Source organism: Canis lupus, chromosome 18, assembly GCF_048164855.1.
Source record: "Canis lupus baileyi chromosome 18, mCanLup2.hap1, whole genome shotgun sequence".
In the NCBI taxonomy this organism is placed as follows: domain Eukaryota; kingdom Metazoa; phylum Chordata; class Mammalia; order Carnivora; family Canidae; genus Canis; species Canis lupus.
Window position 1 is genome coordinate 34,919,890 of NC_132855.1, and position 13,093 is coordinate 34,932,982.

The window sequence follows — 13,093 nt, forward strand, 5'->3', positions numbered from 1 at the left end:
TTTCCCATGCCCTGCTGCCATGCTGAGGCAGGCTGCAGCAAGCAGCTCAGAGCTTTGAGTTTTACTCTTTCCCCATGGGATGTCTTAGCCCAACCTTAGGACATCCTTTATTTTGCCCGAATAATCTTTGAGGAAACCATCATTAAGGAATTACTTGATCATTTCTGGCATTTTATATTTCCAAAGATGGCCACAACAATTTCCTTCACCCCATAAGCACTTCTGCAGTGTGAAAGTAAAGAAAGGAAAAATTGGGGTTCTGAAAGGATTTAATACCTAGTTTAATGGTCTTTCACTTTCTGAACATAGACACCAGTGTTTCAAATTGTCCCTCTGTCATCTAGAGCTTTACTGGGCTTGAATGGGAAGGACACCTTTCTTTTGTAAAGTGGAAAAGGAATATTGAAGGCTTCTCCCCATGAATATTGTCCAGCCGGTTAGTTTGGGGAACACAATATAAGGAAGTGGGAATCTGGAAATTGATTTCCTTAAAATTACCATAGGCATGTACCTGTTGCAGGTCTTAATCGTACCCTTGAAGGGATGAGCTTCCTAGCTTGAAAGTTACTGTTCTTTGCAACCATTACCTTGTGGTGTGATAATTTGAAAATTAGTTTTATAAGATATTACTAGAAGTTTAAAAAAAATCAAAATGAGGCTGAGCTCCATAATGGAAAAAAAATCCAGGTAACTCTGATTTAGTGATATCTCTTTGTTGTTGTATTTTTCAGAATACAGTGATTCAGGGATCCCTGGGTGGCTCAGCAGTTTAGCGCCTGCCTTTGACCCAGGGCACGATCCTGGAGTCCCGGGATCGAGTCCCATGTCGGGCTCCCTGCATGGAGCCTGCTTCTCCCTCTGCCTGTGTCTCTGCCTCTCTCTCTCTCTCTATGTGTGTATCATGAATAAAAAAAATAATTTAAAAAAAAAAGAATACAGTGATTCTCTAAGGGGGCAGAGAGTATAGAATGCAACATTCCCCAAACTGATTTAGATGTGAAAACTCCCCCACTGCCTAAGGAGCCCAATATGAGAATAAAGTTAAACTAAACATGCTTTTGGAAGCATGGACTATATTAGCTATCTATTGCTCTATGACAAATCACCATAAATTTAGCTTAGAAATATATCTATTTATTATTTCACAATTTCTGTGCCAGGAATGTGAGCACACTTTGATTCATTTTCTGTAGGGGCACAATCCAAGTGTTGTCTGGAATCGATCTCATCTGAATGTTTGACTGGGAAAGGGTTCGTTCCATTGAAGTGGTTGACAGATTTCATTTCCTTGTGGTTGTGGGACTGGGGGCCTTTTTTCTCACTGACTGTTGGCTGGAGGCCATCCTTAGTTTCTTCCATTTGGGTCTCCTTTCATCATGACCGATAAGTGAGCAGATAGTCTCTTCACAAGATGTTTTTGCCATCTTATGTAATGTTATTACATAAATGTAGACATGTTCATTTTGTCATCTTTGTTGAATCAATAGATTAGAAGCAATTTATAGGTTTCACCTGTATTCCAAGAGAGGAGATTACACAAAGATATGAATATCAGGAGGTAGGAATTATGGAGGTAAGAACTGACAAACTCTCAGTACAAATGACTTTATCCACTATGCATACTAAGACATTTGAACAAACTCTAACGTAGCTTCTATCAGCTCAAGGCTATGTCCTAGGATGACAAACCTGTCCTCTTAAAAGAGTTGTCTGAAAAAGCTCAGTGCTGCCAAAAGAAAATATTGTTCTTTTAGCTAAAATCTGATTATAGGTCCCTGATCTCCCTTTTTGTAGAGCATTTACTTTAGAAAGCTTGCAATTGTAAATCCTTTCTCTACCTCTTTGAGATGTATCTTCTGCAACCCAGAAATGTCTTTCTCAAGGACCTGGAGAGCCATCTCTCTGAAATGTAACCATTAAGAGAGAGATGTTTGTTTCCCTTTTCCCTGGGAAGAAATGAGCCTGACTTCAGTAAGCAGTTAGCCGCCATGGCCCCCTCATCACATTGGCCGACCTCCCCCTAGTGTCCTTCAGTGCTTTCCCTCTGGCCCACCCAGCATTAAAAGGCATCCTTTTTATTTCAGTGGAGTTGAATTAGTTTATACTGGGGTCTCTGTCCCCTACTGCCATAGCCTTAATAAAATCTATCTTGCAGCCTTTGACAAATGTCTGACTGTTTTCTTTGACAGGGGCAACCTTAAAGTGTATCTTCCACAATTACCCAGAAGTTTGGGAATCATTTTACTTTCCATCCTAACACATCTAGTCTAGCAAAGCTGAGCTTCAATGAGCATTTTTTGGATTATGTGTTTGTAGAGTAACTTGGGTGTTTCTCTCTTTACATAATAGACATGTTCCTAAAGAGTGGTAATTGTTTTAAAATAAATTAATAAAAGTTAAACTATGAAGGGACTTTGATATTGAAAAGCAGCATAAGCAGAGGAGCATATCTGGCTTGTAGATGTGGCTCTGTAACATCGACTAACCTAGCCAATTAGTAGGCAGAAATGACTTCTCTTGATGATGAGATAGGATTACCTTGAGACAATTTTGTAGGGGAAAAAAATTATCTCAGCCTTGCAAATAGAGAAACTGAGCTGGAATCATGTAACACACCATTTGCTCCCCACTCCAGCTCTTCAGTGGGAGTTCACTCTTTTCCCTGGAAGAAGTCAGGAGAACCTTGAGCAGAGAAATGTTCTACTCATCCAGCTCAAGCCTAGGATAGAAGAATCAACACAAAATGAAAAGGAATTTAGGCTTTATAGGATGGTTTTGAGATATTTATTTGAGCCCTTCAATTAAAGAACTTCTTTAAGGTAGTTGGATCTAGAAGTGGTGAAATCATGTGTTCTCTCTGGCCTCCTCCACTGAGGCCCATAATCAACCAAAGAGCAAGGGCCGCTTCTTGTAGTTTCTTGAAGGAATGGATCACTCTCTACCACATACCTCTCTTCTGACCCTATCAAGCCAGTTCCTTTGCATTGAGCTTGTACCTCCTGCCCAGCTTGTCAAAGTGTAAATGTGCTTCATGGATCATGATGCACTAAACCAGGAGGAAAAAGACACTACACAGGTGTTGAATGAGTACAGAATAAGAGGGCTTTGTAAGTGCTGGTGTTTTCTTTTGTTTTGTTTTTTAAGAGAAGCTCACAGCTTCTTTTATGTTTTATAATATAAACTATGGATAAGAAGAGCTGAGATTTCCCTTTGACATTTTGTCTGTTCAGTGAACTGCAGAAAATGCAAACCTTTCCAAGCCAGAGAAATATATCTTCCTTGTGTGTGCTTAGAATATTTAAAGAACAATCTGTGTCTAAGTTTTTTGTTCTCAAAGTTTTGGGAATGACATTCCTCTTGACTTTTTTCCTTTTAAAAATTAATTGGTTCTAATAGTGTTTTTAAATCAACAGTTATTTCCCTAGTTTTATATTTTTATATTTAATATTCCAAACTAATCATTTCTGTCATTGCAATATCATCATGTAGTATCCTTGGAAATGTGATTCTTTGGACAAATAATATGCCAAAGCCATAATAACTCTAAAATGAAGTTAAATTCTATATAGGTTTTTACCTCTTCTTTTTTATTTTATTTTCTTACCCTGAGATTTAGATCTACTTTTCAATAAAACTGTTTCTTTTCATATGGACTTTATTTCTATTTTTAATCCATTAGTACTTTGGTTCTAAATTATTCACTCTAACATTGTTCTAACTACATTAAGAAGTTTCAAGTCTTGCTCTGAGTGTTGGTCATTGAGTTGTAGATTCTGAACTAGAATCTTGCACCTCTGTTGCCTTCTCATTCAATGTCTCTGTATAGCAGTCATAGTCTTCATGCTTTGAGATTCCATCACCATGTGTAGCTTCTCTGAGCCACTTGGCTAACCTTACTAGCTTTCATTTTCTTTTTTGTATCTTTTAAGCTTATTTAGGAGTGAAAGATTTTAATGAAATTACAAATGATGAAGATATTCCATAAATTTGGAACTATTTGAGGAAAAGCTTAATATCTATGTTGTACTAGAACACTGTCATATCCACTACTTATTTAATCAGCATGTAGTAGATAAGTCTTAGTGCTTTGGGTCCAGGAGAAATGTCTCCTTCCAATGGCCCTAGCTGTCACTGAGTTTGTAGCCTATCACTCCCTGCCCTTAGCTGATAAGATATGGGAAAACGTGACTCAAGACCTAGGCCAATCAGATTACCTCGTTTGAGACTTTAGAGTTAGTTGATGGAAATTCCTAGAGTTGGAAGATCAGGAGCCAATGTTGTAGCTCATTTAGACCCTATGCTGATGAGTAACCAAAAGGAGTTTTTACAGGGAAGAAGGGAGAGGTGGATGGGGGAAGAAAGGAAAGGGGAAAGAGAAAAGAGAAGAGGACCATTTTAGGTAAAAATAAAGGGGCAACTCCAGAAAGTTATAGTGCCAATGAACTACCCTGATTCTGGAAGATCTTTTAGTTCCCCATTCCAGTCTAAGGTTTTTAGGTATTTGGATTCTGTGAGACATTCCTGTGCTCATACATGAAACCTCTCTTTACATAAGTAGGCTTGAGTGGATTGTTATTACTTACAAACAAGCTATATTTGACTAAGAAACTTCCTAACAATCATGTGAAAATTATATTTAAAAATTGGGGCAGATTTTTGTTTAAAAAATAGTAGATTGAACTCATGTTTCTCTCTGCTGCCTCTGGAAGACCCAGTAAAACTGAAATAAAGTAAAAGGATTTGAAATCACAGGGACAAGGAGAACAATAAAATCAAATTTTGGAATGATGGAAGGAATATGATGAGTGGTCACTCTCTTAGCTCAGCAGAGAAGGTGAGCTCCAGGGCCCGGAAAAGGGGGATGAGAGTCAGACTGGTATGTGTTTCCAAACTCCATAATACCCAAGAAATTGAACTACCAGACTTGGTGGGAGGCTGGAGTGAAGAGTGAAGCTGAAAAACATGAATGAGGAACAAATATCTAGGTGCATTTTTCCACTCTATACTGTCAGATGTGTCCCTTCAGCTAAAGGGGGGACATCCATTCCTTACCAAAAGACCAGAGGGTCTCCAAACAGAAAGACAGGAAGTCCTTCTAAGGACAGAGGGGAGAGGTCACAGGGAGGTTGAGTGACTGTACAGGTGATGCCATGAGACTTTCTAGCCCCACTAGAGCCCTGGCTCTCTCACCCTTGGCATACTGTCCTAAGACACATAGTTTCAAGAAGGAGGTTGTAGCATTTTTCCTGGAGGAAATGGTCAGACAGACAGACACACACACACACACACACAATCAGAGATGTACTGGCTTTTGACAGATTTTTTTAAAAAGATTTTATTTATTCATGAGAGACACAGAGAGAAAGAGAGGCAGAGACACAGGCAGAGGGAGAAGCAGGCTCCATGCAGGGAGCCTGATGTGGAACTTGATCCCGGGTCTCCAGGATCACGGTTGAAGGCAGGCGCCAAACCGCTGAGCCACCCAGGGATCCCCGATTCTTTTATTAATTTATCAATGCCTCCTGAAGTGAATCTCACCAACCTACAACCTTTTCCCACGTACATAGCATACGCAGTGCCCATTCTTTAGAATGAGTGGGCTGTCAAGGATTTCCAGACATTTGAGGAAAACCTTCAACATGAAAGGGGGAAAAAAAAAAAGAGAGAAAAGGCTATTTGGGTGAACAAAGAGGAAAAAGAGACAATTCAAAATAGCTTTGGCTAAAAGTAGGTTTAGAAGTACACACATCTATAAGGAAGTGTGGATTGTCCAGAGCAGGACATAGTAGAACAGAGACAAAAGCTTCATTAGACTAAGAGGTAACTTTCAAGACCTCAACCTTGTGAGAGAAAGAATGGCCTCAGATAAGGGGAGATAGGTGGCTGAATATAACAAGAGGAGACTATTTATTGATCCTGAAAGCAGGAGCTAGAAGGAGATTTAATGATAGAAAAAGAAAATTTTATTATTTTAATAGAAGAAAAACTGCCTGGGTCAAAGTTAGAGAAAAGCAATGAGGGACATTTAAAAAACAACTTTGTAAACAACCCAGTAGAAAAACAGGCAAAGGATATGAACAAGCACTTCCGTAGAGAATATATACAAGTGACAAATAGCACATGAAAAAGCGTTCAAAGTTGTTAGTCATTAGGGAAGTGCAAAGTAAAACCACAGTGAGATGCTTGTTTGGCTAAAAAATGAAAGCAAAACAAAACATAAAATGCCAAGTCCTGGTGAGAATGTGGAGATGTGGAGCACCTATAACCATCATATATTGCTTGTGGCGATGTAAAATGTTGCAGTCACTCTGGCAGACACCTTGGTAGCATAGTACAAAGTGAAATATATGCCTACCACATGACCCAGCACGTCACTTCTAGGTACCCAAGAGAAGTAAAAATTATGTTTCCACAAAGACACAAATATTTATAGAAACTGTATTCATAATCACCAAAACCTGGAAACCACTCAGATTTCTCTCAACTGGTGAGTGGGTAATATAAACTGTGGTATATCTGTACAATCAACACTTCTCAACAGTAAAAAGGAATTAACTCCTGATACATGAAACAACACAAATGAACTATTTTAAGTGAAAGAAGCCCCACCTAAAACTATATACTACAGCATTCCATTTTTATGACATTCTGAAAAAGGCAAAACTCTATGGACAGAAAATAGATGAGCAGTTGCCAGAGGTTGGGGGTCGGGAGAAGACATTGACCGTTGGCTATAAAGGAGCATAAGGTAACTCAGGGATGTGATAAAACTGTTTTCTACCTTAACTGTGATGGTAGAATGACTGTAGTTATGTCAAAACACAAAGAACTGTACATTAAAAGTGTGAATTTTACTATATGCAAATCATAACTTTTAAAAATGGAGGAAAAATGAATGAGGTTTCTGTCTTGAGAGACAATTGGAGAATTGTTAATAGGGAAGCCTGTATGGGCAGCAGACAAGCCTACAGGAAATAAGGGCAGATATTGCCTTGGAAAATAGAGCTTGAGGCAGCAGAAATACAGTTAGTATGATCAAGGTAGTGGGAACTTTTATTGCTGAATAGTATTCTGTTGTATGAATATACCAGAATTTATTTTGACATTTGCCAGCTAAGGGACATTGGAGTTGTTTCCAGATTTAGGCCGTTATAGTCTCTATACACATTCGTTTGGCTACCAAAGGATCTGAGCAGAAAAGTCAAGGATCTATGTTCCTAAAATGCAGATTCGATCATGTTACTCCCCTGATTAAAATTCTTCACTGGTTCCTTATTGTCTACAGCAATGATCCTGCACCATGACCATACATCAGAGTCACCTGGAGTGCTTCAAGATGCTGAATGTTCAGCCCACCCCCAGAGATTCAGCCCTAATTGATCATTGGATGGGGCTCAAGTGTCAGGGTTTTTTTAAAGCTCTTCATATGATTTTATTTTTTAAGGCCTAAATCATTTTCTTTTTTTTTTTTTCCTAAATCATTTTCAAATAAAATTATTGAGATATAATGTATATAACATAAAATTTATTGATTTAAAGTGTACAGTTAAATCATTTTTAGTATAACCCATTATTGATATTTTCAAATGTGTATTCTATCTATAATAAAATCTGCCATCTTATTTTTGTACATTTTTTTTTAAGGATTTTGTTTTTGGGGGGCACCTGGGTGGCTCAGTGGTTGAGTGTCTGCCTTTGGCTCAGGTTGTGATCCCGGGGTACTGGGATCGAGTCCTGCATCAGGCTCTCTTGAGAGAGCCTGCTTCTCTCTGCCTCTCTCTCTGTCTCTCATGAATAAATAAAATCTTTAAAAAAAAAAAAAAAGATTTTGTTTTTAAGTAATCTCTACACCCAACACAGGGCTTAAACTTGCAACCCTGAGATCAAGAGTCACATGCTCTATCAATAGGGCAGCCAGGAGCCCCTAAAATTTGCTATTTTCAAGTGTATAATTCAGTGGCATTAATTATATTCACAGTGTTGTACAGCCATCACCCCTGTTTGATTTTAATAAATGTCCAATTCTGCAGAACTAAGTCCAAGTGCCTTAGGAAACTCCCAAAACCTTTCATAAGAATACATCATCCTTTCTTCCTAGGTGCAGCTCCTGTCACTTCCTGCCCTGCTTTCTCTTGGATCCAGACATGCTGAATCATCTTTAACCTTTGAAAACTCATTATCTTTGCATATTCTTGTTTCATCTCTCTAAAACATTATTCCCACTACCACTTCTGATAAAATCCCATGCCTTCAAAGCCAGGTATCAATGTGGTATATAATAATAATAATAATAATAATGATGATATTTATATATTATATAACATACTTCTGTTATAGAATTATAATTATATAATAATTATATATAATTATATATATAATATATATAATATATAATTATAATTTATTATATAAACTATATAATATATAGCATATAAATTTATTATGTAAATTATATAAAATATAATTTTATTGTGATTATAAATATAATTCATATTCATATATAAATATAAATATATAATATAATTATATATAAATTATAAATATGAATATAATTCATATAAATATGAATTATAATTATTAATAGAATCATTATTATATAATACTCAGGTATTATTTGTATGAAGTATTTTTCCACCTCTGTGCTTCTTTAGCTGCTCTCCATCTGTGATCTGTATAGCCCCTTTCATGAACCTCTGTTGGAAGCCTTACTCATGACAATTTTCTGTTTTTTATCTCTCTCACCAGATTCTCTTTCTTCCCTCTCTTTCTCTTTTTCTTTCTCTCTCTTTCAAGTGGTGAACACTCAAATGTTGAAGCTGCAGTGTGAACATATAAATCCATGAGGCAGTTCTTGAAGAACTGGCAAGAAGTGCCACAGACAGTGATACAGGTGAGAAGTAGACTTTTGTTGGTTTAAGGCACTGACTGAGATTTCTGGACTGTTTGTTTCCACAGTATAGCGTAGCCTAGCCTGACTAATACACTCATGAAGAATTTATTCATCATGTTCACCAGCTGTTCTGGTGTGTTATAACCAAATGGAGAATGTAGAACTCCATGGGAAAGTGATCCTGGATTTGAGGGCAAGTGGGAGAACTTGATTTTAGAGGATCTAGGAAAGATACAGGTTTAAGGAAAGGTCTTGAGCAGAAATGGTTCACCAAGGAAGACAGACCTGGGCTCTGGGACAAGGGAAGAAGGAACGCATATATTGGCTGTGTCTAAGGGCACTGAAAGCAAACAGCCTCTTAAAACTTTTTACATAAGACTGCTCATGACTTCCAGAATACACATAACCAAATGTAAAATTTTAAGTCCCAAATCAATACTTGCCAAAAAGATAGTGTAGAAAAGGAGAGATAATCATAACCCTGAACAGATGTTCCATTTGTTAATCTGATTTTTACTAACCAGATACATGTTTGGAGGCGTTGCTGAATGCACAGTTTTGTCCCTTGTTAGTATAATCAGGACGTCCTGGTTCAACAGTGCTCTGGAGGTTGAAACGTGCTCTCCTTTATGATTTGCAGCTCTGATTGGTTCAAGTTTTCTGCCTAAGGTGCAAAAATGCAAATGTGAATTAAGAGTCTGTGTGATTTCTGCTTCTTATATCATCACCATTAAAAAAAAAAATTCAGACCAAGTGTCTTCTGTTGAATCTCCCTAGAAGCGTGGCCTGAAGTGCACAAGGCGGACTATATACTGTGGTCCGATCTTCCGTGAACATATTACCCTACAGTCCCACAGTATTAAAAAAATAAAGCAAAATGTTCATCTGTCAGAGAAAAATATGTACAAGTTAAACACATCCAATCAGAAGCAAATTGTTGAAAGGAGAATATGTGTTAAAAGGCATTGTAGTCTGCGATCTGCTTTAAAATAATTAGGTGAAAAAGAAAGGAAACATATATAAAGCAAGCATGGCAAAATTTCAAGCATTGTTGACTCTCAGTTATGAGTAGATAGGGATTCATTGTAACCTTCTCTATACTTTTGTATTTATGTCTGATATTGTTGATGGTAATAAATAGTAGAGGCATCATAAATTTACAGATAGGATACCTTCAAATATTTGCATGAATTTGAGGGCACAGCTTACAGAATTAGGTTCCTTAATCACAGAATTACATTGTGTTATATAAGAAAAATATTTTGCAAACCATAGACTTGATTAATCTTCAGAGCTCTTTCACCATGTTCTTTCCACCATGGAGCATAGAATGACAGATTCCTTCAACGATTATTACCTCTTTCTGATGCTATTTAATAAGCTGCCTTTCTCACTGTCCTGAAATCTGAATATGCTGAAAGAGTTCATCTGTCTTTAAAAGCAATAATGAGCTTGCATCACCTTTGGAATTAGACTCAATGTTATAAATGATAGTTGGAACTGGCATGCATGAGGGAGAGCCACATTTTCTCCTCCTTATGTATCAAGAAGGGATATTATCATCTTCAAACTTATACATACAACATGATTCAATTATTGTTTTGTAGAAACCTTATCTATTGTTTGTGTCTTGAAACATGGATTTGAAAACAGTGATTTTTTTTTTTACTGCAATGACAGTATCAATAAAGGTAAAGTATATCTTATTGTCTAGAGAGATATTTAGCATGCTGTAGGTGTAAATGAAAGACATAAGCTAAGAGACAAAAGCGAACCTTTCAAACATTAATGTGATATTGGCTGTGTTATTATGAGCCTAATGATATCAAGTGCACACAAGAACACATAGGTGTCATGCTGGGAAACCAATGATCTAGCTTTCATTTTGACTGCAGGCAAAGAATATCTCATTAAAGCTATAAATTTCATGAGTCTGTTCCCAAATTTAAAACCCTTAAGGAAAATGGCTTTCATGGTTCAACAGTTTTAAAGGGTTGTACTTAACTTGGCTTTGTAACAAGGAAATTAATAGTTTTGCTAAAACAAATCAGAATTATGCCATAGTTCTATGTGTTTTCATGCTGCTGCTGTTAGCACTTAACTTCCTCTCTAGATAACAAAACCACGGACTCCACATTGAATTCACCACGGGAAAACATTTATTACCTGCTATGTTTGTTCAGGATAGTCTGGGATGGGGATGAAATTTGTTCAATCGTGGCTAGGTAAAAATTGTTTTCTTGAGGTGATGTGAAATGGAGTAGGTTTCTAATCAACCTTCACTATTCAGAGTGAATCTTACTTAGCCTACTATCTGGAGGAGTAAGTTGCTCTGGTCCCACGCCGTGTTACCAACCAACTGATCGAAATGCGTGCAGGCCTCAGGGACCCGAGGCATTGGGAAATAAATGTCAGTGCAATGAACTGAACTTATTTCTTCTTTCTCAGTGGACTTTGTAATAAATCTTAGATAGTCATGTGAGAGATGCATTTATAAGAAACTGTTTTGTTTTTGTATACATTTAACTTAAATAGCAATTGTTCTATCTGGGAAAAAACAAGACAGATTTTAACAGATATAAGAGAGTACAGATATGTCAGATGTCTCTAATGGTTTAAGCTTAAAGGAAAGTCATTAGTGATTTACAGAAAGAATATACAAAACAAAGTGAGCAATAAGAATGTAATTGTCATTTTCCAAAAAATGTTAGAGAAGCAAAACTACCTAGACTCACCTCATTTCATCTGGATGATCAGAATGTCACACCCTGGAAAGAGCATATACTGTTAGGGATGTGGGGAAGTAAAACTTGAAGTTCATAGACACTTAAAGTTCATAGAAACTAAAAGTAGTTCATATACGCTTCAAGTTGAGCAACTGGGTGCACATCTTACTTCCCTCCCTCACTTAAGCTCCCTAATCATATGGCAAGGGACAGAATTTATCCAGAAGATATAGTTATGACTTAAAAATTTAGGTTGTATATAAATGTACTTTCAACTGCAAAGGTCATTCAAAACAAATCATTAAAACGGAACAAGGTGTCATTAAAAAGTTTTAACTACATGAAATGCTTTCAAATAAGGCATTACACTGTTTTTCAAAAGCTGAATTTTTTGAAAATTTTTATGCTGTTTAATTTCTTTTTAAATTCAGGATCTTTTTGTAGGTAGTGATTACTCTCGTCCTTTATATTGTTGTTGTTACAAATCTGCACAATATGTCCAATTTTCCAATACCCTACAGCTTAGGGTGAAAAATAGTTTCTGAAGAGAATAACCATTATAAAATGCAACTTTTACTTAAAAAGAAAAAAAAATGTCTCCAGCTTTTAGCTAATTATGAATATTATAAGGTTGTTTAAAATGTCCTTGGAACAAATGTAATTCATGTATGTAACTATATGTAATTCATGTAAACAAATACTTGTGTAAGCATATATTTTCATTTCTCTTATGTAAAAATCTATAGGGGAGGTATGGGGTCACGTATTAAGTGTATGTTTGACTTCATACAAAAATTGAACCCTTTTCAAAGTGTACCATTTTACACTTGTACTAAGAATCAGGTGGACAAGATGACAATTTCTTTAGCTGTCTTCCAGCCTCTTTCCATGGCTGCATCACATTCTCAATAGGTTCATGAATAAAATGCCCATCCTAAAGGGATTGAGCTGTGTATGGACTCCATCACGTTACTCTTTACTCCCAAAAGGAGATCCGGTTACCACTGTTGAATGCCAGACTTGCCAACAGTAGCAGCCTATCCCCAACTGCTTATGCAGTATCTTATTTGTTTTCTATTACTGCATAACAATTGCCACAAAACTAGCAACTTACAACACGTTTAATATTCAGAAGTTCTGTGGGGCATGAGTCTGAACATAGGTTAGTTGAGTCCTCTATATAAGTTCTATTTGCTTCATAACTGCACCAGCATTTCATCATCAAACTTTAAATTATAGCCCAGGACCGTCCATAGAAATACAATGGAAAATACATGGACAACTACATTAAAACAGTGGAAACAGTGGAGATTTATTTTAATAGTATACTTTCTTTAGCCAGATCTATTTGAATTTATTTTCATTTCAGCATGTAATCAGAATAAAATTAATGAGACACTTTATTCTTCTTTCATGCAAGCCACATGTGGCTAGTGGTTGCTGTATTGGACAACATAATTACAGATATTTTAGTGTG

The 13,093-nt window shown here is 36.7% G+C and overlaps 1 protein-coding gene across 2 annotated transcripts in view; it reads right to left on the reverse strand.

Annotated features, from left to right (window-relative positions):
- Positions 1 to 1,112: 1,112 nt before the first annotated feature.
- Positions 1,113 to 13,093, reverse strand: part of PHF14 (PHD finger protein 14) — a 233,087-nt gene continuing 221,106 nt past the window's right edge. Inside the window, exons 19-21 of one of the 2 annotated variants that reach the window (XR_012010961.1) lie at positions 9,412 to 9,554; positions 2,539 to 2,719; positions 1,113 to 1,512 (exon numbers count right to left, since the gene is read on the reverse strand). The gene's annotated coding sequence lies outside the window, so the exon portion shown is untranslated. The remainder of the gene's footprint in view (positions 1,513 to 2,538; positions 2,720 to 9,411; positions 9,555 to 13,093) is intronic. The other variant, XR_012010962.1, reaches the window with a different exon arrangement.